Genomic DNA, 25,880 nt, shown 5'->3' with positions numbered 1-25,880 from the left:
ATACAGTAATACAACTGACTATTTATTAGCTCTAGTAATAGGATCTGCTAGAGCATGGATAATTACAAGAAACTGTCTCTGAAAATCTTGTATTTCTAATCTGCCTACTCATTGAGATTAGTAACAGTGGTAAATTGACTGATTTGTTTATGGTTTCTGCTTGCTCTCTTTTCTTTCCTACTCAGAAATACTAAGATGCAATGAAACATCCTCATGTTCATGTTTGCCATGCAGCCTTTTCTTTCTTTGTTTATAGATCTGCATATTCTAAAAATTCTACAATGACTCAGAATTAGTTTTTGCCTACTGAAGTGTGTGTGGGGTGGTGGGGTTGAAATAAATCCCAAACTTACCCAGTTCTAATTACAACTGGAATGGCTTTCACTATTTATCTTCTTTTTCCTGCCATTCCTTAATCCCTGCTGCCAATGAAACTAGAATCATAACAGCTTTGTTGTGATTTTTTTTCTTGAATCTAAAGCAAATAATTTCAAAATGGTCTTTTTTTAGTTTATTTTTAAATAAGCTTTAGATTACATCAGTTATAAATATTATATAAAAAATATAGAGAGGGGATTCCCATATACCCCACCACTCACCCCTCAAAATGGTCTTTAAAAAATAATGTTCTTGGTTTGATCTTTTATTGTAGAATAGCTTTATTTATGTTTGCAACTTCACCAGTGGCTCCTTCCCTAATGACCAGCTGCAAGTCTCTTTTCACCAGATGGGGATATTGCATCAGGAAAGAGGACTCATGGGGAGTAAAACAAGGATTCTCTTGCAATAAGAAAGGACAGAGGTCAAAAGCTACCTGTGTTTTCAACATTTGGGCATGAAATAAGAGACCTTTAAAAATATTTTGAAGTCATTTAATTATGGTACTAAACTAGATGATTAATGTTAGAACTTTGCAGATTGGACTACATTTATTGTTTGTGTGTGTGTATCTTGTTACCAAAGTATTTTCATATTAATTGCCCTTTCTTCATCCAGATAAAGCATTTATAATTATCTAAATAAATGGTATTTTAACGAGGAGGGTGGGTTGCCTTGGATTTCTGTTCTTGAGTCTATTGAGATAGAATTATAGGTGAGTATTTTACCATTTCATAGCTTGTTTTCCTTCCATTTTATATATATATAGTCCTTAGAGAGGATACCATATTCTTAAAATCTTCAACTGGATTGGTATTCTGAAATATCTTTAATAATATTGACACAGTTTCACCTGTATTGCATTTTTAGGTTCTATTCTTTTGTCGCTTTTTTTCAAAGAAAAAATGGATGTGGTTGATAAATGCTCATCAACATTTCAAATATGTGTTGTTAAGCTTTATGACATGTCTTATTGTATGTATCTCTGAGGTATGACCTGTGAATATTTGGGGATATAGAGAAACACGTTTTTGGATGAACTGCCACTTATGGAATTCTTTGAGATGATTAGCTTAAAAATTCCTGTGAATGAGAACATGCAAGCATACACCAAAAAAAGAGCAATTTTTTTCACCTAATTTACTCCCTATTTTGTTTGAAGTGAATGAAAAATTTGTGGGATACAAGATTATTAGGTGTAAATGAACTAAAGACATGATAAATTTATCACTCCATTTTGAAAACCAAGGAACAAAGGAAATTCTTCAAATCTAACTCTAATGCCTTACTTTTCAGTTGGCTTTGACACACCTATCATGTCATGAGTGAGTGAGTGAAATAAAAATAATAGCAAAAAAAAAAAAAAAAAGAGAGACAGAGAGGAAAGGGAGGAGGAGAGAAAGAAGGATAACGAAAAGGGAGAGAAAAGGAAAACGTTGTAAACCCTCCAATGCTATCTCCTCTATATGTAGAGCAATCATTTCTAGGAATTTAAAAGGGACTACTTCACCGTCTTCCATACAAATTTCTTCCATAAATTAAATACTTGAAAAAATTGAATATTTGACAATTTCAATTTAACAAAAATATGTATTTCCAGCTGAGTGGGTTGAGTTGAGTAGGAACCACCTCTGTAGATACTAGTAGTATATTCTATTTGTATTTGTGGGGGCAGGAGGGTGGCTTAGAAGGTTCCTGCCTTCTAACTCTGCCATACCTGTCCAATCAAATCCCTTTTGAACCACTCTTCAGTGTAGGCTGAAATCCAGCCTAAGGGAACAGTCAGGGACAAGCAAAATTCCATATCCTTTCATTGTCCTCTCTTTCTGACTGCCTAAGCCTTCCCTTTGCCAATGCTTCTTCTGTCTCTTCTCCCAGTTATCCCACTCCCCTTCCCCTGAAAAAGTCCTCATGAAAACCGGGGAAGACTGATAGAATATGATGCATGTGGGTGAGTATTTGGGTGGAGGGGGAGGACGGTTGTAGGAAAATTTACTGTTAACACTAGTGACAGCCAGTCTACAACAAAATTCACGAGGGCTTATTATGTGCTAGCAATTGTGCTAAGCACTTCACATAAATTAACAATTTTATTTCCAGAATAACCCCATATTTTAATATTGCTATTGGAAGCATTTGTGGAAAGAGGACACGGAGGCTTCTATTATTTAAGTTGTAGGGCACAGAACAAGTGAGGGACAGAGTTGGGTTTGGAACCAGATAGCATACATTGCATTATACAGTACCTAATTTGGGCACATTCCAGAATCCTGGAGTATGAGAAGTTTGTGAAAAATAGTTTATGATCTAGAGTGGTTGTAACTCCAGCAAAACCTGTGATGTTTCATTTTAAAACTGGATCGAACATGTATCCCTGAAGGATCTTAGGGATATTGACCTGGCAGAAGGTCGAAGACTAGCGTAAGGAGAAACCAGAGATGAGAGATGCTGTCTCATCAAAGGTTGGCTGCTGGCGATCCTAGAATCCTGCCACATGGCAAGGCATAATGGCAGCTGGTCTTTGCCAAGGTCTCTACTTTTCCCTCCAGGCTCACTTTCTCTCCGAGTTGAGCTGTGGGTGATCAGGCATATGGCAGGGTATAAGGGTGGCTCTACCAGTCTCTGAAGCTCAGCTCTGGGCAATCAGGCATATAGATTGTCTCTCCTCTCTCCTCCAGACCATGTCTCTTTCGACCTCATAGGGGCCACTGTGCTCCATGCTCCTCTGATTCCAGCCTCTCAGAGTTTCTTGATCTCTTCCATTTTTCTCTGTGTTTCCTTGCTTTCAGTCCTCTGTAAAGGACTCCAGCAAGACGGCCAAGACCCAACCTGGGTCATGCCTCACTGAAGCAATCCAATCAATGGCCCCTCAACTGAATCCAATCCAATCAAAAGGGTCCTACAACTTGCTTTTCTCTGTGTGTCTCTACTTTGGTCCTTCATTTATAAAGCATGCCAGCAAATAGACCAAGAGCCACCCTGGTCACATCTCACTGAAGCAATACAATCAAAGGCCCCCAGCTGAATCCAATCCAATCAAAAGTGTTCTATACCCACAGGAATGGACCAATTTAAGAACATTGTTTTCTGAATTCCACAAAAGACTCAAAGCATCAAAACATCTTTAGCATTTCAGTGCCAGTTAGTATTAAGGTATTTTTAAGTGTGTTTTATCCCACAGAAAATGTGCCAAATCTTATTTCCCTGTTGTTTTTCAACCTATTATATACGTTGCAGTATAGTAGATATAAAACTATCTAAAAAATGTGATATCGAGTTAAATTTGATTCCTGGAATCTGACGATTTCTTGGGAAAAAAAAAAAGAATTTCCTTTCCTACATTTCTTTTGCTCACTTTTCACAGTCAATATGATGACGTGTAAGTGACCACAGATTTTTCCAAATTGAAAGCAAGGGCAGAGTCCAAGAGTAAGTACTTCTCATGAAGTATGGGAAAATCAGGTCCTGTGTAGGCCCAGGGTACACATGGACTTGCACACAATGATGGTGCACTACATTTTTTGGCCATTCCCATGTACATTTCATAGGGCAGGATTTAGTGATGAATGGTAACTCATGCATTACAATACCAGGCTGTTCTTTTTGGGATAACAAATAAAACCTAGAAAGTTCTTCCATATCATAGCTATTCAGCAATTTTAGACAAGCCTTTGATATTCATATTTTACATACCAAACACTAGTTTTATGTAAAGCTCCAATCTCTAGCATTTGGAGATGTATAGTCTAGTTAAATGGAAGAAAACTGAACCAGCCTAAGAAGATGCTATGATGTATAAATAGAATGAAATATCATGTAAAATAAACTCTGTCTCCCTTAGATTATTTCTTATTTTTTATTTCTATTATCCTGTTTCATAACATGTTGAAATGTTAATAATATATATATGTGAATGTAACTATTATGCTTTTGCTATGGTCAGAGTACTGGCTGATAAGAATCAGCAAATATTATAAAATCTAATTGCTTACTAATTCAAAGGTTTGTAATTAATCAAATCCTTATTACTTAGAATTAGCTATAGTCTTTACGTTCTCCCAAAGAATGACTTTCCTCAAGCATATTGGAAAATGGCATACCTTCCATTCCACATTAGTAATCCTGAACTCTTTTAATAAAAGTCTACTGATGTCTTTAATGAATATATGCCGTCTCTCTCAAGGTAAAACATTTGTATCCTTAACCATGTACTTATATGATGAGCATGCATTTTTTCTTGTTTAGTTGGTGTCATTGTTATTATTGGTGTTGACATTTAATTGCTGTTTCACCAAAATGCAGCCAAAATAGTTCTTGTATTAGTGGTAAGTACGTAATTACTTCTAAGAGATTTAATGGGAAGCTGACTATTGAGGTGGGCCTTGGAGGAAGGAAGTTAGAGGATTGAGATAAACTGTAGGAATGTTAGGCACAATGATATGGGGTCAACAGCCATGTTTTTTGGGAAATGTTTCTCATGGATGTAACAGCAGGCTTATGTTGAATGAGATTAAATTGTTGATGGAAGGGGATGTAGCATGATCTACTTTAACACCTGATTGGGGAAGTTATAGAAGAAAAGTGTGTTCCAGTGAAAAGCTAGAATATAGAGGGAGGATTAGAAGGGAGAGCTCCTAAAAACTATTTCTGAGTTCCAACTTGCCATAGTTTTGCATTCACAGCCTTTAAGGTAAATTTACTTGCTGTTTGCAGGTGATAAACTTATGGGAAAAGATATTAAATGTTGCCAGGGTACAGAACTGGAGAAATAGCATAAGGTTCAGCACTGTGGAGTGGAGAGATGCTGTTTTGGGAATCAGGAGTGGGGCTATAACCAGGTAGCTGTGTGACTTGACACAGGCCACTTAATTCTACTGAAATACAGTGTCTAACTTTGCTAAATGGACACAGTATGCTAAAACATTTCTTAGTTTAGATTTTATTGCAGATTATAGATTTGACCTATTCTGGGATTTGGAGGAAACTTTTAGAAATCAATGGCAGAAAAGGTATATGGTGGGTTGAATTATGTACCGTAACAAACATCTGTTCTTAGGCTTAATCCATATCCTGTCAGAGTGAACCCATCATCAACAGGACCTTTTGAAGTTGTTATTTTTAGTTTAGTTGTGCCCGACTGAAGCAGGGTAGGTCTAAATCCAGATTACTGGAGGCCTTATAAAGAGAAGGCCTCAAGGAGAAGCAGGGAGTCAGCAGAAACAAAGAAATCGTCATGTGACAGGAGGCAGAATGGTGCAGGTCCAAGGAATACAAGAATCCCTGACTGCTGATATCTAGATTTTGGACTTCTTCTAGCCTCAAAACCATGAGCCCATAAATTTCCATTGTTTAAGCCAATTCACTGTGTGGCACCTGTGAAAGCAGATATGACAGACTAAGACAGGGCACTTCCATTTTTCTCAACTACAGTGAGAATTATATTCACCCTTATCTTGCTGACAAATAACTGAGAGTGTCAGATGAAGCAGCTTGTGAGATATGTTGGTGTAACCATCCTGATTTGGACTTCTTCAGGGAGTGCTAGGGGCTATGCATGCCTGATGGTCATCTTAGGAGCAGGTATTATACTATGTTTACATTTTTGTTGTAGGTCATTCAGTGTTGTTTTACTTCTACTATTACTGATATATGTGTGTGTGTACATATATGTATATGTATGCTTGTATAAGGAAAAGTGCATTAAGGGCCATTAAATGATTGTTTCAGACAAACTGTAAATATGAAAGAGGGGAATCGTTAAGATTTGGTCTTTTCTCATTTCAAATTCTTCTGCCAAATCAATTTATCTTCTATCTATGTATCAATCTAATCATCTCTCATTATAAACATATAAATAAATAAATAAGCAAATGGTGAAGGTTACAAAAGATGCTACTGTATTTATAATGATGGAAAAGAACAAATCTGAAAAAATATATATCAGTAGCTGCTGTCACTTTTGTGAATTACATTGAAATGATATTAATGCAGGAGAATTCAGCATAATCATTCATGTTATAGGTTATTAGAATAATAAGTACTCATAGAAAGGCTGAGTCAACATAATGGATGGTAATAAATGATGCTTTTTGTGTCAACCATGTTTTATACTTTTTAGTGGAAGAACCACATTCTTTACCCACAATTTGATTTTCCTTCAGAGTTAATTAAGTCAAGATCAGGGCATTGCATTATACTAATTAGTTCTAACATAAGATTAACACTTCTTCATTCTGTTTTAGTTTGCTAAAGGCTGACAATGCAATATACCAGAAATGAGTTGACTTCTATAATGGGATATATTAACTTATAAGTTTACAGTTCTGATGCTGGGAAAAAATGTCCAAACCAAGGGAAGCTCTCTCCCCAAAACTGGTAGCTGGTGATCCTGGATTTCTGCAAGGCACAATGGCAGCTTGCTCATCTCTGCCTTCCCCACTAGACCTTGTTCCTTCAGGCTTGGACTGCTCTGTCTGTGGTTTTCTCTCTCCTGGGTCCATTGATTTCAACTTCTGGAGGTTTATCTATTTATTTATTTACTAGGATTGAACCCAAGACCTCATACAGTGAAGCAGTGCTCAACCACTGAGTTACATCTGCTCTTATGTCTGCAGCTTTTTATTCCTCCTTTTATAAAGGACTTCAGTAGGAGGATTAAGACCTCCCCTGGGATATGCCCTACTAGAGCATATCTAATCAAAAGGCACTTGACTGATCCAACCTAATCAAAAGGTTCACAATAGGTTCAATTTAAGAACATAATTTTCTGGGATCACAAAAGACTCAAGTTAACATGCATTCTATAACCTATATACCTCATGTGTTTATAAGTATTACAATATAGACTTTCATGACCTTCATCTGTCCTTGGAAATGTCAAGTAACCATGAATTGATTTTATAAATAATGGGAAATTCAAAAGATGGTGGAGATGTGGTTCATGACCTATAGATCAGAGCAACATTTCTCAAAGTATGCCAGAGCATCAGCATCTTCTGAGTACTTGTTAGAAATGCAAATTCTTGGGTCCCTTACTATACCTGCTGAATCAGAAATACTAAGGTGGAACCCAACCATCTGTATTTTAATAAGTCCTTTAGGTCATTCTGATGCATGCTAAAGTTTGAGAACTACTAAATCAGTAACTCTCCACTTTTGATATTCATAATTGTTTAAAATGTGCAGGACAATATTTTCCCAATAAAAATATTAGGGGAGTTTTCTTTGCATACTAATAGGCTGATTTTAATATTTATGAAGACATTTAGAGAACCAATCATGGCCAAGTAAAATCTTGAAAAATGAACAAACAAAGCTGGATGATTAAGACTTTGGGGATATAAAAGTCTTTCCACTGCGGTGATTCCTTGAAAAATTATGTACCAAATTACCATAAGACTCAGCAATTCCACTCCTAAGTATATTATCAAAGAAATTTAAAACAAGGCTCAAACAGTTACTTACACACCAAAGATCATAGCAACACTATTCACAATAGCTAAAAGGTAGAAACAACCCAAAGATCCAGCAACAGATGAATGAATAAACAATATGTGGTACACACATCATAGGATATTATTTGGCTATAAGAAGGAATGAAGTTCAGAGACATGCTGCAACTGGGATGAACTTTGAAAATATACTGAATGAAATAAGCAAAGCACATAAGGACAGATATTGTATGATTTCACTTGTATGAAATGACTAGAAATGGAAAATTAGCAGAGATAGAAGGTAGGTTAGAGAAACCAAGGGATAGGGGAGGAAAGGGAAAGGAAGTTATTGCTTGGTGGGTATAGAGTGTTTGTTAAAAAAAAGAAAAAAGGAAGAAATGAAGATTTATTAAAAGCTGCGCATCAAGGAAGTGTGGTAGTAGGGCAAGGATAGACAAATAGAGTAGAACAGATAATCCAAAAATAGATGCACACTATGTAGTCATCTAATTTATGTCAAAGTTGACACTGAAGTACAACAGCAAAAGGACGCTCTTTCCGATAAGTTGTATGGGGTTAACTGGATGTACATGTGGAGGTGGGAGGATGGAGTCTTGACTCCTACCTCATACCACATGCAAAAATTAATTTCAGATGGATTGCAAATATAAATATAAGTGATAAATAATAAGCTTTGATAAGAAAACAGGAAAATGTTTTCACAAATATGGAGTAGGCAAAGATCTCTAAGATAAAACACAGAACACTATAAGAGAATTTTAAAAATTGAACTACATTAAAATTAAGAACTTTCACTCATCAAAACACTATTCAAAAGATGAAAAAGCAAGCTATGTATTGGTACAGGCATTTCACAAAGTTATATCTAATTGTATGGTACATATATGAAAAGATACTCAACTTTCTTAGATGTCAGGGAAAATACAAATTAAAACTACAATGTGATACTGCTAAAGCTCACTAGAATGATCAAAAGAAAAAGGCAGAAAATATCAAGTGTTGGCTGAGGAACAATTGGAATTCTAATATTAGCTCACAGTTTTGAGGCTAGAAGTCCAAAATCAAGATGTCAATAAGGCAATGCTTTCTTCCCAAAGACCGTGGTGTTCTCTGACTGGATGCCAACAACACTTGGCTCTTTGGCTTTTCTGACACATGGAAATGCACCTGGCAATGTCTTTTCTTCTCTGGGTGCTATTGATTTCCAGTTTATGGCTTCTCCCTCCCTCTGACTGTCACTCTGCTTGTAAAGGGCTCCAGTAATCTGGGTTAACGCAACCTGATCCAGTTGGGCCATCCCTTATTTGAAGTAACATCTCCCCCCCCCCCCCCCCCCCCCCCCCCCCGTCTGTTCTGTGTCCATTTGCTGCGTCTTGTTTCTTTGTCCGCTTCTGTTGTCGTCAGCGGCACGGGAAGTGTGGGCGGCGCCATTCCTAGGCAGGCTGCTCTTTCTTTTTCACGCTGGGCGACTTTCCTCACGGGCGCACTCCTTGTGCGTGGGGCTCCCCCACGCGGGGGACACCCCTGCGTGGCAGGGCACTCCTTGCGCGCATCAGCGCTGCGCATGGGCCAGCTCCACACGGGTCAAGGAGGCCCGGGGCTTGAACCGCGGACCTCCCATGTGGTAGCCGGACGCCCTAACCACTGGGCCTAGTCTGTTTCCCTGAAGTAACATCTTGAAGAGATCTTGTTTACCATGGGTCCATACCCAGTAGAATGCAGACCAAGACCAAGAACATGCCTTAATTGAGGCACAGAATTCAATCCACCACAATATAGGCTTGAGTTAGAAGCACGTGAGATAGAAATAAATGTATTGAAAAAGTAAAATTATGAGGTAAAATTGACAAGATATAGTGACAGTTATGAAGGGTAAGGAAAGCAAATTATGTATTCCAAGACAGCTCTGATAAAGAGGTGAATTCGCTAAGAAAAATTCCTAAAGCTGTGTAGGAGATAAGGAGGAGGCACCCAATAGGAGATGACCTGAGTTGAGACAATGTCACCTCAGTAATCATATATGAAATTGCAGTCCATACACACCCACACAATTCTAAACCCAATCATCATGTTTTACTTTTCTAATCCCACTCATTATGTTTTACTTTTTCCCATAGCATGTATTACCTTCTAACATACAGTATAATTACTTATCATTTTGCTTCGTGTTCATCCCCTCCATCTAAAAAGTAAGCTCCATGAAGGCAAGGATGGAAGAATTTTGTCTGTTTATTATACTGATATATCCCAAGTGTCTAGCTCTGCTTGGCACATAATTGGGGCTCAATATAAATCTAAGATATATTTATGGTTATGTATATTTTATAAATGATTCTGTCTCCTCCCTACCCCCACTAGAGTGTAAGCTCCAGGATCTTTTTTTTGTTCAGCTATGTATCCCAAATTCTACAACAGTGCCTACCACCTCAATAGCCATTCATTCAGTATTTATTTAATTAATGAGTACTTAACCATTATGCATAGAGCAGCTCAGATACACATAAAAAGTCACAAAAGTACCCTAGATTATGTCATGCTCCAGAACTGCAAATAGTTAAACATTTCTGGGGAGTCATAGTGTGAAAAGAATAATGGTAGGAGAGGAGATTGAGCAAGGAGACAGGGGAGAGTGATCACATGAAGGGGGCAAAATTCTAGATAATGTCCTTGTATAGACAATGACGAAACACTGGAGAATTTTGTGCAAAAAAGTGGCATGATCATATTCCAAGGTTAGGAAAATATTTCTGACAGAGAGGATGAATTGGAAGAGTCTAGACCAAAGACAGGCAACTGACAAGTGGGCAGCTACAGTTATATATTAACCTCAACGGAAAATTAAATTGTATTGGTAAAATTCCAGAATAAATAAAAAGATATTTACATTGTGGGGAGATGGTGATGGACTATCAGGCAGAGCTGAATGTTCTCACAAAAACAAAAAAGAAAGAACCCAAAACTGTCTGAGGGATATGCTTTGGGGGTCAGCAGACCAGCACGGTGCTATACAACTCCCAGGAGGATGAGGGACAGATAGATAAAGAAGTTGAAAAGACAAATGTGATTTACCAAGCCCCTGTGGCAGTGGGAAGGGCTCCCCCTCCTTCCTGCAAGATAGTAAGCTGGGGTTAAAACCCCTGACTCATTGCAGCTGACTGAGAGGGGGCAGAAATCTTCCTTCCTGTCAGTTGTTTCAAGGGAAGAGGGAGGGGAGGTTGGGTGCTTTTTTTTTTTTTTTAAAGATTTATTTATTTATTTCTCTCCCCTTCCCCCCAACCCCCACCCCAGTTGTCTGTTCTCTGTGTCTTTTTGCTGCATCATCTTTTTTGTTCGCTTCTGTTGTCAGCAGCATGGGAATCTGTGTTTCTTTTTGTTGTGTCATCTTGTTGTGTCAGCTCTCCATGTAGGTGGTGCCATTCTTAGGCAGGCTGCACTTTTTCTCGTGCTGGGTGGCTCTCCTTACGGGGCGCACTCCTTGTGCATGGGGCTCCCCTACGTGGGGGACACCCCTGCATGGCACGGCACTCCTTGCATGCATCAGCACTGCGCATGGGCCAGCTGCACACAGCTCAAGAAGGCCCAGGGTTTAACCGCATACCTCCCATATGGTAGATGGATGCCCTAACCACTGGGCCAAGTCCGCTTCCCTGGGTGCTTTTCTTAAGTGAATTTAGCCGGCAGAGCCTGCTTTGAATCTCCCATCTGGAGATTCAACACAGCAACACAGGGGAGCTGAGACTGTAACACCTCAGTGGGAAGGTATGCTTACTAATGCCATCTGCTGGCTGGTCTGGAAATTGCATGGACAAAAACTGCTGGCACTCCCTGTGTCAAAACCCTGAGAGAAAATCTGTGCCTCATTAGTGAGTCCCTGGCTTGATTTTGATAGCATAAGCTGGGAAATTTTAAAGACTTAGAAAGTTGAACCAAATATCAAAGAAGATCTGTGAAAAAAAAGGCAAGAGAGAGAATTTAATCATCAGTGCAAATTCACCAAAATATACAGATGCCTAGACATCAGCAAAAATTTACAAGCCATCTAGGAAACAGAAAGAGATAGCCCAGCCAAAAGAACAAACCAAATATCCTGAAGAGACACAGGATTTAATACAATTAATCAGAGGTTATCATACAACTTTCCTAAATCACTTCAAAGAATTTAAAGAAAATATGACTAAAGAAATAAAGAATATTAAGAAGACACCAGGAGAGTATAAAGAACAATTTGAAAGCCTGAAAGGAAAAGTAACAGACCTTAAAAATAACAGAATGAAAGACATGATGGGTAAGATTAAAAATACATTAGAGGCACATAAGAGCAGATTTGAACTGCTTGAAGACAGAATTAGTGATTTCAGAAACAGAACATCTGAAATGGAAAAGACAGGAGAACAGAAAGAAAAGAGAATGGAAAAAATGGTACTGAGTGTCAGGGAGCTGAATGACTATGTGAAATGCACAAACATTCGCCCTTTTGATGTCCCAGAAGCAGAAAAGAATGGAAAAGGGGCAGAAAGTATATTTGAGGAAAGAATGACTGAAAACTTCCTAACCCTTATGAAGGACATAAATATCAGTATCCAAGAAGAACATCACACCCTAGACAGAATAAATATGAACAGAACTCCCCTGAAACACTACTATTCAGAATGACAAGGAGAGGATTCTGAAAGCAGCAAGAAAAAAGGAAAGCATCACGTAAAAGCAAAACTTGATAAGTTTAAGTGTCGACCTCTCATCAGAAACCAGAAACTTTCTGCAGGGAATAAAGTGGTATAATGTATTTAAGGTACTGAAAGAGAAAAACTGCCAGCCAAGAATTCTGTATCTGCCAAAGCTGTCCTTCAAAAATGAGGGTGAGTTCAAAGTCTTCACAGACAAAAAATAAACAAAAACAAAAACAAAAACCTGATAGATGATGTTACCAAAAGACCAGTTTTGCAAAAGATACTAAAGGGGGTGCTGCAGCCTTAAAGGAAAAAACAAGGGTGAGTGATTTGGAGAAGAGTTTAGAAATGAAGATTATTAGGAAGGGTACACTAAAGGATAAGAAGACAGACAGTAGAATGATATGAAAACAGAAAGCCAAAGGACAAAATGGCTGAAGTAAGTAATGCGTTTACAGTAGTAACACTGAGTGTTAATGGATTGAACTTCCCAATCAAAGACATAGACTGATAGACGGGATAAAAACATATGAACCATCTATATGTTGTCTACAAGAGACCCACCTCAAATATAGAAACCAGGGTAAAAGTGAAAGTTGGAAAAAGGTATTTCATACAAATAGCAATCAAAAAAGAGCTGGAGTAGACCAGATAAATGTAAAATAACATTATAGTATATGAACAATAATTATTCAGTACAACTGGCAAATTGTCTCTGTGATAATCAGTCTTAATTTTTTTTTCATACAAAATAAATACTTTTAATTGAGGAAAGCTGGAGAAGAGGTATATTTTGAATACTTCATTTGTCTTTAATCCTTTCTTAGTCATACTATTTAATTAAAATAATCTGGATCAATAATGATTTAGCATGACTACAGTGAAGAAGATTTTGAAATTTCTGCCACATAAAATTATGAGTTGGCAAACTGTTATCTGCTTTAATTCATTTCAATAAGATGTGAATAATTCCCAAATAGGAATTTGATTGTCTAGAAAGGATTATTACCTAAAAGGAAATGAAAAAACTAAATCAATAATTTATTTTATTCTTAGAGATTATGTCCAATTGTTAGAGCTGTAATTTAAAATTTACTATGCTATAGTAAATTATGCTATAATTAATTTGTATTATATTTGAGTTATTATTTACATTTATAAAGTTTTCTCCCATGTTATCCATTTTGTATAATTGATTATATTAAATCTAACTTGGACTTGCACTCTCTTTAAAATTTGTAATTTTTTTCAATCTATTTTTTTATTTATTTTACAATTTCACAATAAATGACTTTTTAACAGCTAAAAAAAATTGATTACACACTTTAGATAGATATATCTTATGTGAATATATCTGAATAAAATTCCTTAATATATAAATAAATAATTGTGCAAGAATAGCCAGAGACAGTAGCTATGTATAGCAGGGGAAACAGAGATATTGAGAGGGGAGGAAATGTCTTGTTTGTTTGTCTGTAAATTATTATTGAAATAATGAAAATGCTTTAATAATGACTGAAGTCATGAATGCACAACTATGCGATTATACCAAATACCATTGACTGTACACTTTGGATAAATTGTAATCTTTATTAATTTGTATTAATAAAAATGCTTTTTAAAAAAGAGATTTATGACAATTGATAGAATAATATTCCCATCATCTTAAAAACCTGAAACATCAACTAGAATATCATATTTTATCATATTTGAAATGCAGATTAAGTTTCACTATGAAGGCTTTGGGAATCCTGCAAGGAAAACCATCATTATTTATCTACAAAAACTACACAATAAAGTTGGAGTTGTGCTTTACAAATCTTACATAATCTTTTCATTTCCAGCACATCTTCCTAAGCAAGCATATTATCTTTAATTATCATCATAAATGAATGATTCAAATGTGTTTGCCTCCATTCAAGATCTCTCCTCCAGATTCATATACACAAATGGCTACTTAACATCCCTACCTAAATGACTGAAAAGTATCTGTGTCTCATTCAGCATAACAAAATTGTACTCATTTTGCTATCCCAAATCTAATCCTTTTCCAGGATTTCCTTTCTCAGTGAATGGTCCCACCAAACATGAAGAAATATGGTCCTCATTCTTGTGCCCTTTCTTTTTCTCATACATTCTTTCCAACATTTGTCCTTTCTATTTTACCCCCAAAATGTCTTTCAAATCTTTATTCTCATTCCATCATGACTAGTCTAAACCATTACTACCATCATCCCTTGTTTGGACTTCTGCATGGCCTTCTAACTAGTTTCCTCTCATTCTTCCACCTTTCTACCTAACAATCCATGCTTCACACTGATCTGTTCAAGATGTGTATCTGATCTTACCAGCCAAAGGCTTAAAATCCTTCAAATGCCTCCTCTTTTTTCAGGATTAAGACCAACGTCCTTAACAAGTTCTTAATCAACTGACCCTAGCCTACCTAATCTATACCTTCTCCATAAGGGCCATTCACTCCATCCTTCCATCACATAGCTTTTGTACTTGTTGCACGCTCTGCCAGACTTACTTCCCCAATGCACCCATCTATCCCCAAGGTCTCCTGATTAATGAATATGCATCCTTCAGATTTCAACCCACGTGTCATATTCAGAACACATCAAGTTCTTGATACACCTTTTTTTAAACACCCCTACCACAGGGTAATTTACATTTGTTTCATTGTTGGTTAATGTCCCTGTCCTTCTCTAGACTGTGATCTCCATGAGGACAGGTTGTGAGTATACATAGCTCTGTACCCCAAGTACCTGAAAGAGTGCCTGGAACACTTTCGTGCTGAATAGATATTTGATGGATGAAAAGAATCATTTGGGGAGAGCTGACTCCACAATTAGTGGCATCACAAACCAAGAGGATGTCATTAGCTCACTGTCAGGCAAAATTAGTCAAAAAAGAAATCTAATTTAGGGAATTTAAAAAAACAATAAAATTTACTTCCTTTGACTTTGCCTAGGCCACCTTTGACACTTAGCTTCGTGTTAGGCTCCCTATGATGGCATTCAAAAAGATCCTCAACTGAGTTCAGGAAATGAATACCAAATCATTACCCCAGAATAATTTTGGCTCAAATTAAATAATGGTTAAGTTGCAGCTATTAATCATTTTCCACTCTTTAGAATATGGTCTGATTAAATAATAACTACATTTCAAAAGACTTCAGTATCATACATTTGGGCGCTAAAGGGTCTAAAGAGCCAGTTGTGGGTCTTTTTCACACTTGTAGAATGCTTGTTTGCAGAAAGCTGAGGGCTGATAACAGCTTAATAGATCAGGCAGCTACACAAGAACCCTGCACAGGCGGAATGTATTAAGATTCGCTTTGGGGTGCTGGGGTTTTACTTTTGCTTTTTTGAAATGTGAGATCTAAAATAATGTGGTGTCTATCCTCTCACCACTGTTCTCACTCCACACTTGCTGTTTTACATATGATTATTGAGTTGACCTGAAAGGCTTTCAGGTTGGAAGGCTGCAAGGTCAGTGTCCCTGCCACCTCCCAATCTCCGTCTGTACCTACCTCAGACGTGTCTTTGTACTATCCCTGCTGGACACTGCACCTTTCCGTAATTATAAATGTCTGTTTTCAGTCACTTCAAAGGTTTCCCAGCACTGGGAGTCCTCCTTCAAAGCCTCTGCATTGCTGAGGAACTTCTGTCATTGACAGGAGGTCCTGCTTTGAAGTTTTTCATGCCATTTATTGATTTCCCCCCTTTAAAGATGTTCAGATTATAAAATGCTTCACCCCCTTTGAAAATGTGCATATTTTCATGATGTTGAAGGGTTAATCCTTTGAAGATATTTACATTTTATAGCAACATCCTTATATGAAGAAATCTGACATCAGATATGCCACAAGCTTTATGGCACTTTCCTTTTCTCTACTGGCTACTTCAAGACCACGATCCTCCCAATTTAGTGTGTTTTTGGTTTTTATGTTATGCTTTTGGTCCTTTTTAAATGAAACACCAAAAGAACTTAATAAATGTGCTAAAATGAAAGAGCTTGCATAATTCAGAAATATCCTTTCTTCTGTTTGTTTACATACGTCTACTTTAAATTGAGTCACTTTTCATGCTTAGGAGAGTTTATAGAGTTTCCTTGATCTCATAATCATTTTTATTGTCTTAATATTATAGCTAACCATCATTATATATTTATTCACCATATATATAGTAAAAATAGTGTCAAGAAAGTACAAGTAACCAGTAAAACATGAAAAGATACTCAGCTTTACTCTTCATGAGGGCAGAACAAATTTTGATACAGTGAGGTGCATATTTTACTCAATGGGTGTTTAAAAATATCAAATGTTGTTAGGGTTGTAGAGGAATTAAAATTTTCATACAGCTTTGTTGGAAGCATATATATTTGATACAGGTTTTTGGAGGGTGATTAGACAATGACTGTGAAAATGTAAATGTTTGTCTTCCAGCCCCACAGTTTTCCCTATCAGTTCAATCAGGTAGAGGCATACACAATTGTTGCAACATTGTGGTCATAGAAAATAAAAGAAGAAGAAAAAGGGAAAAGAAGAAAGAAAATAACTTAAATAACTTAATGTCCATCAATAGGGGACTGCTTGAACGAACTATGGGTGATCCATTGTACAGAATACTACCCAGCAGTTAAAAAAAAAGAGCTACATCTATGTGCCCTGACATGGAAAGATTTCTCAAACATGTGTAATGAAGGGAAAAGAAAGTTAAATAGTAATGTGTGTTGAATGATATTAGTCATCCAAAATATACAATGTATATATTTTACGTGCATCTATATGTTTGTGTAAAAAATAATAACAGTGCTTATTTGCTGTGGGCTGCCTTTGGGAAGTTTTGGATCAAAAGGGATTTTGTTCATTAAACATTACATGAAGAATGCATTGATATGTAAGTTAATTAAGTAAAATTAAGTAGTTGTGCATTTTATAGATCATCTTCCAAGCAAGTTAATGTACTAGATTCTATTCCACATATGCAGATATCAAGCTTGTCTGTTAGCCATTTAATGTGCATTTAATTTGGTGTAAGTTCTCTATCAAATAATCTCATGTGCTGATTCTTATTCATTTATTTGGTGTACAAATGGGATATTCTTATGTGTTTTTAGATGGGATAGTAACAACATCCCATTTAACTGCTCAAAGACACCTTGGATATAAGGGGTATATAAAATCAGTGGGCACAATTAAGGAGCATGTAGGAAAAGCAAAGCTCCATGTGTGCCTTTTACCCATCCAAACTCCCAACAACTCCGCCCACCCTCAGAGTTGCCCAAAGGTCTACTCCAGTGTTTATATACTAACGGAGAAGAAAGACTTGTAAGATGGACTTTCCAAGCACATCTTATAAACTTTTTTTTGTACTTTCTTTTTAATATATGAACCATCTTCTTCCCTGTTTCCTCAACTAGAATTTTGGTTAGAAAATGGAACAATTCATTTTCCCAACTGTATTGTAATATGAAATGTTGAGTTTTTCAGACATCTCATGTCAAAGAGACCCTCCTCCTTTCCTCAGTCTTTCTTAGGAGGAGAAAACTTATTTCTAATTCTTAATGGAACTCAAACCCTGGCACTTATATGTTCACCACAAAACCAGGGCTGCTAAAATTGAAGTGGATTTTGAAAATAGTACAATGCCTTCCAAAATATTGATTTTCTTCTAGAATCCTGTAGCTATAAAGAAAAAAAAATATTTTCATTAAGATATTGTTTCTTTAAAACTACTCTTTTTTTTTCCATCTGTAGAATTATTCTTTGGATTTTAAGTTCTTTCTAATACCCAAGTCTTTGTCTTTGCTGTTAGCCCAGCAAGCTAGAATTTAGACATTTTATTTTGAAGATTAAACATAATTTTTATCTGACCTGTCCTAGATTATACTCTTTGAGCACCTATTTTATCTTATTACTTCCTACAGCAGTTTCATATGATATGATTGATGAATTCAAAAATTAAATATTGGATTATGTTTGTAATCTGATCTGTACCTGGGCATGACAGGGTTATGACCTGTGTGCAGCTGGCCCATGCGCAGTGCTGATGCGTGCAAGGAGTGCCCTGCCACTCAGGGGTGTCCCCCGCATAGGGAAGCCCCACACGCAAGGAGCGCGCCCCGTAAGGAGAGCCGCCCAGCGCGAAAGAAAGTTCAGCCTGCCCAGGAATGGCGCCGCACACACGGAGAGCTGACACAGCAAGGTGACGCAACAAAAAGAGACAGTTTCCCATGCCGCTGACAACAACAGAAGCAAACGAAGAAGACGCAGCAAATAGACACAGAGAACAGACAACCGGGGTGGGACGGGGAGAGAAATAAATAAATAAATAAATCTTAAAAAAAAAAATCATTCTTTTTTCTCTTGAGATTAGACTAGAAGAGAGCAAGGACAGAAGTTGAGAGACCAGTCAGGATGTAATTACAGTGAGAACTCCTCAGATTCTGGATATATTTTCAAGGTGAAAGCCAAAACTGCTGCATTGGGGTTGGGGTGTGACAGAAAGCATGTAGTCAAACAGGACCCCATGTAAATTTTCCTTGCGCAGTCGAAGAATTGATTTACCCCCAGGACAGAATTGTCTTTCTGAACTACAAATCTGACTAAATCTAACCCATTATTAAAGTCATTTAGTGCCTCACCATTGTTTCCGGTCCAGTGTCCTTAGAATGGCATCCAAGTGCCTTCCCCCCACCATGACCTGGCATTTGTCAGTGTCCACCTCTCTACACCTAGCCCTGCCCCTCTTTGAGCCTCTTGCATCATTTATGTTGAACTCTTTGTGATTTTATTGAAATGCCACGCTATTTAAAGTCTTTGTATGTTTATATTACCCCTTCTTTTATTTGGAATCCCCTTTCTCCATTCCCCTCTGATGGCTAACTCTTGCTGATGCTTCAAAATTCTGTTCAGATGTTACTCTCCTGAAAAAAAATCTCCTACCACTCACTTGTATGTGCCCCTCCCAAATCCAGTGAGAGTGTCTGTATCTTAGATGCTCCTGTGATCTTGTGCTTGTTTCATTGTACAGCTGCACACGGGTCAAGGGGTTTGAACCGCGGACCTCCCATGTGGTAGACGGAGGCCCTAACCGCTGGGCCAAGTCCACTGCCCAAGAATGATGTTTTTAAAGCTCACCAGACCTTGCCATCATTCTGCTTAAAACCCTCCAATTACTTCCATTTATCAAAAAGTTCAAGCCAAAATCATTACAATTTCCTATAAAGGATCCATACTACTCATTCAATTGCATTTCTAAGTGAATCTTCTATTACGTTCCATTCATTCACTCTGCTTTAGCTATGGGGCTCCTTGCCTCACAGCCTTGGCATATGCCATTGCTTCTTTTTCTTTCTCCCTCTCTTTATTTTTTTTAATGCTATATTCAAAAAATATAAGAGGTCCCCACATACTCCCCATCCCCTCACCCCACTCCTCCCAAATCAAAACCTCTTTCATCATCATGGGACATTCATTGCATTTGGTGAATACATTTTGGAGGACGGCTGCACCACATGGATAATGGTTTACATTGTAGTTTATCCTCTCCTCCAGTCCACCCACTGGGCCACCTAGGAAAACTCCAGCATCTGTCCTTGCAGTACCTGTCCCTGCAGTACCACCTAGGACAACTGCAAGTCCTGAAAATGCCCACACATCATATCTCTTCTTCCCTCTCCCTACCCTCAGCAGACTTACAAGTCCTACCCTCTGGTTTATTGGACTTACCATTGCTTCTTTTACGGAAGCTCATTCCCAGGTCTTTATTTTATGCTCACCTTCACTCTACTTAAAGTCTTTACTCAAATGTTACCTTCTTTGGAGGGACAACCCTGACAACCCTACCTAAAATTGCTAGTCAGTGTCTGGAATTATAAAATGTCTAGTAAAGGGCTTCTTGTTTCAGCTCTGACATATGAAAAAGTTGAAAAAAAAAGGAAAATTAATGACTTTTCCTGGACACATCAGAGAAGTGAGGTAATAAGCAAACTGCCACCCCTAATTCTGGTGATATAGATTCATTCTGAGAAATAGAAGAAATCTCCTTACCTGGAGCAAAAGCTGTAGGAACCATAAAATGGTAACATTTATTATAATTTTGGAGATTTGTCAGAGGCTGAATATGAACTAACACAAGAATAAGAAACTCCTGGAAGCCACAGTACTAAAGGCACACCTATATGTTCTTGTGCTTACCTCCAGGAACCCCCCAGTTTCTCACAGTGAATATCTGAGAAAGATCCCCTTGTGACTCTGGCAGGAGGAGGGAAGGAATAGTTATTGTGAATATACCTAGTGTCTTCTCTGTAACGAATGCCTACTCTCCAGAGGAAAAGAGGTGTCAGAGTTTTATTTCCACTGGAGGAAGATCTTTTCACCCATTTCAACTCCCTCTAGCTTTCTTGTCTCTCCTAAAGGAAGGGAAAATAAAACAGTAAAGAGAGGTTATATGTTCAAGCAGTAACCAGGGAAGCAAATGGGGGGATGATAGTACAAAAAAAACTACACCACAGAAGAAACACTTGTAAAGATTGCATCCTAAGGTAAGGCCCACTAAAAGGCTGAGATTTAATCAAAAGATAATAAACTTTCCCCACATACACGCCCTTCACCACAATATCAACAGGACTTCTATTATAACAATGGATTACAGGTGAAAGAGCCACAAGATAGAGATTCATTCTGAATAGGAGTAATTAGGGAAGCCCAAAGAAAAGAGGCTGTGGTGGTTTGAAACATTATGTGCCCAAGAAAATCATGTTCCTAAAGCTAATCCATTCCTGTGGGTGTGAACATATTATAAGTAGGGCATTTTGATTAAGTTACTTCAGTTAAGTTGAGGGCCAAATTAGGCCTTATTCTTCTTACTAGAGTCCTATCTAAAAGGGATGAATACAGAGAGAGAGTGAGAGAAAGTCATGGAAACAAGAAGCAGAAAGCAACGAAATCTGGAAAAGAAGGAAGAGACCAGCAGATGATGCCACATAACTTGCCATGTGGCAGAGGAGCCCAGGATCGCTGGCAGCCTGTCTTCAGGGAAAAAAATCACCTTGGTGATGTCTTGATTTGGACATTTTCCTCAGCCTTAAGATTATAAGCTAATAAATTACCATTATTAAAAGCCAATCCATTTTATGGTAACTGAGTAACTTGCAAACAGATAGACATTTTGATATGTGAGTGGGGTGTTGCTATTGCAAATATCAAAAAATGTTGCAGAAAGGTTTTGTAATTGGACAGGGAGTAGAGGTGGGAAGAATTGTGAGGTGTGGTACAAATGGCATGGATTTGAATCCTGGGTCCCTCCTTTACTGCTGTGTCAGGGCATGTGAATTTCTTAAATGTCTCTATGTCTCAATTTCTTCAACTTCAAAGGGAATAAAAACTACCTCATAGAGTTGTCATTTTAAAAATGATAAATGTAGAAATTGGAACACCAGAATGATAAAACAAAAGCAAAATAAAATATTAAAACAGAAAATTATCTAAACTGGAAAACACAGAAAATAAGTAAGTTGCATATAATCTTAGATAAAAATGATCACTAAATGTATCATTTGAGAATTTTACATCTAAATGGATGCTTTTGCAAACCCAGATTAAATAGATGAATTTTAGGAAAACAAATACCAAAATTATATAAAGAAAAGATAAATTCCTGAACAAATTAATAACTAAAAAAGGAATAAAGTAATAAATCAGAGACAATCACAGTACATCCTCTAAAAATGACCAAACCCAGAGGATTTCACAGATAATTTTCTTTTCATGTCTTCAAGAAAAAAATAATTATTTTGTTATTTAAACTGATTCAAATCATAACTTGAGAAGGAAGGCTTCCAAATTGTTTTTAAGAAACCAGAGTAATTATTAATGACATAAAGATAACGTATACAATGGAAAGTACAAATGACTATTATTTTGAATATTGATACAAAACAATAAATATTGAAAAATAAAATTCAGAATTAAAATAAAATAATAAAAATATATGACTAAATGGAGTTCATACAAAGTATGTACAGAAGGAAATGGGGTTAATATAATTCAAGGTATTAGTAATTCTAAAGAGAAAATAATGAGTACTTTGAATGATGTTTTCAAAAACACTTCATAAAAAAAGTATCATCCAATTTTTGGTTAAAAACCCTCAGAAAAGAATGAAAAGATTTATAAATATTTTTGTTTGCATTTATGTATATATATAATATTCTAATGTCAGCAGCATGATTAATAGTTAAAACATTAGAAACATTATAAATTGAGGTGCTAGACAAAGCTGCACATTATTACCAATGCCACTGAACATTGCTCTAGAAATGCTAGCCAATGCAATTAAATAAGAGGACAAATTAAAGTTATATTTATTTTAACAATTTGGAGGAGGAAACAGACACATTAATGGACAGTTTAGAGAATTCAGAAGTGGTAGACTCAAGTATATGTTGGAATTTGTATGTGTTGAAAGTGATATGTAAAATCAAGAGATAAAAAGGAATATTTATTATATTACTGGAATAATTAGCTATTCTTTTGAAGAAAACAAAGCAAAGGTTTTCCTCTGATGTTTTCACCCAAACATCTCTCAGTGTGTCAAATCTTTAGAGTAAAAGAGATAATATCATAATAATAATAAGACTGCACAGTTGAATATTTTTATACCTTTGGAGTGTAACTTTTATTTCTAAGCATGTCTCCTGAATCATAAAATATGAACAATTCATCAATTGATGATCTATTTTCTATTAGTATGATCTTTTTTCCAAATTCAATTTTAAAAAATGTTTTTTAGTTTGCTATTAAATTTATGAACTTTTGTCTGTAATATACTTTAAAATAATTTTCTTATTTTGCTATTTGCCCTTAATTACATTTAAGTATTAAATCTGTCCTATTTATTTTCACTCAGAAGTCTTAAATTTTAGGAAGTCAAATTTCATGAGACCTTGCTAGAAGGTCAGTTGTATTCTTTTTATTCAAAATCTTATTCTTGTGGACTAGATTTAGGAATAGAAGCTGTTCCAAATTTTTAAGAAGACATTCTTTTTTAATTATGACTATTTTACATAAAAGCTTTAAAAAGGGAGAAAACATGCCCCTTGAAGGTTTTGATACTTGTCTGAAAAAAATATTTTCTTCATTCTGAAATCTTAAATTTACTTTTTTTTCAGGCGATGGGAAATGGGCTTATATACACTACTGACATCAGGTAGGGAATTTTTATTTTCATTATAAAACTATAAAGCATTTCTGATTTTCCTCCAGTATGGGACTGTAATTAAGAGATGCAATGATCACACACACAACATTTACTTTTTCTGGAGGCCACCCCATCAGTGACCTTAACTTGGTAATTATGTTTACACAGGAATGTGCAATGGGAGTACACAGAGAACATTGCATTTACCAAACTATGTGCTTTAGTTTGTCTTAATTCAAGCCATCTGCCTTTTCCCTTTCATTATAGCCCATGGATTTTTGACAGAATAATTTGAAGGAGTAGTTGTCTCATAATTCTAGGAGCTTGTTAGCTCTTCTTCTCCTTTCCTTTTTTGGCATCTAGTGGAAAAGCTATTGTTATTCTCCGCATTCTCTACCTTTATAACTGGGAAAACAACACCAGCATGACTCCTGGGGTGTGGTGACAGTTATTTTTTCTTAATTAGTCAAAATGTGCAATGTGCTAATTACTTGATTCACTAGGAAAAAAATCATTAAATAAAAATCACATTTGACTGGTTTTAGCATATTAGGGCATATATTTTTATTTAAATGCAGAGTGTATCTGAATGTTAACTAAGCTACAAAATATGTTCCTTGTGAAACTAATTAACACTACAACACTGAGTGCAATTCCCTTATGGGTTAATTTCTCAATGAAACTCAAAGATACTTTTTGACCTACTATAATGCTCCTTCTGCCAAGGTTAAGAGAAAGATATCACCATAATTGGTGCATATGAGTCTGTATTAACCTGATTTAGGTTAGGGAATCGAGGATTTGCACAAGGAAGGAATTCATAATAATTAGGGTGTAAAACATGTAACCATAGGGGCTTAAACACAGCATGAATTAATTATTCAGTGTTGTTCAGTCCATTTGGACTTATAAATTGCAAAAGGTCATAGAGAGAAGATTGTAACCCTTATTTCCTTTCCAGTCTAACATCCTAAGACTTCTTAAACCTCAGTCCTTGCAGAGCACTGATAAACTTATTTGAAATTATGAAATAATAAAATAAAAAGAGAAAAAAATGAGTAGGTATTTAAAATATTTGGCGGAAAAAAGAAAAATGATATGTTCTTGTTAGGTAATATTAGGCATCAAGAATGTCTGAATTTTATTTATCACATAGTTCTCACATTCATTTTAAAAATCAATATTGTAATAAGAGAATGTTACTTTGCATAAATTTATTTTGTTCATAGAATTGGTAGTATCCTCACTTAGTAATATAGGTCTTAATATATTGATAATTTCATGACTACTATAGAAAATTCTTAGAATAGAAAAAACAAATACAAAATAACAACAACAACAAAAACCCACAAAATAATCTTGGAGACTGTGGTAGGTTGACTAATGCTTCCCACCAAACCTGTCCAGATCCTATCACCTGGGTATCTGTCACCTTAAATGGCAAAAGGAACCCTGCAGATGTGATTAAGTTAAGGATTTTTAAAAGAGGTGGTTATCTTGAACTATTTGGGTAAGTCCAGTTTAATCACAAGAGTCCTTATCAGAGGAAGGCAGAAGGGTCAAAGTCAACTTGAAGGTGATGTGATAAGGGAAGCAGAGGGAGAAAAGTCATTGTGTTGCAGGGCCATAATCCAAAGAATGTGGTGGCCTCCGGAGCTGGAATTGGCAAAGATTGGATTCTCCCCTACAGTCTCCAGAAGGAATGCAGTCTTACTGACACCTTGGTTTTAGCCCAGTGGATCTGACTCCAGGCTCTGTCCTTCAGAACTGTAAGATAATAAATGTGTGTAATTTTAAACAACTAAGTTTAAATTTGGGGTAATTTGTTGCAGCAACAGTAGGAAACTAATAGAGACTAAAAAAGCCAACAAGACGTAAGGCATCCCAAAATGCTTGACAATATTAGTGTAGATTGATACTAGATCCCAAAATAATGTAATTAATGTGAACACTAGAACTCGTATGCTTGGTATAATTCTCAGGAGTTTCTGAAGGCCATGTCTTTGCCATTAAGGAATTATAGAAGGTAAACACAACAAACTATTTTCCACTATAGTTAGCATTAATTAACTTCAAATCAACAAAAGTTATAAAGGCACCACTTCTCTAATAAGGAAAAAACATGCTAACCAAAAAATGTTATATAGGCCTCCTTTAAGCAATAGTCTTTT

This window comes from Dasypus novemcinctus, chromosome 4, assembly GCF_030445035.2.
Source record: "Dasypus novemcinctus isolate mDasNov1 chromosome 4, mDasNov1.1.hap2, whole genome shotgun sequence".
Lineage (NCBI taxonomy): Eukaryota > Metazoa > Chordata > Mammalia > Cingulata > Dasypodidae > Dasypus > Dasypus novemcinctus.
This window is presented reverse-complemented; position numbering follows the sequence as displayed.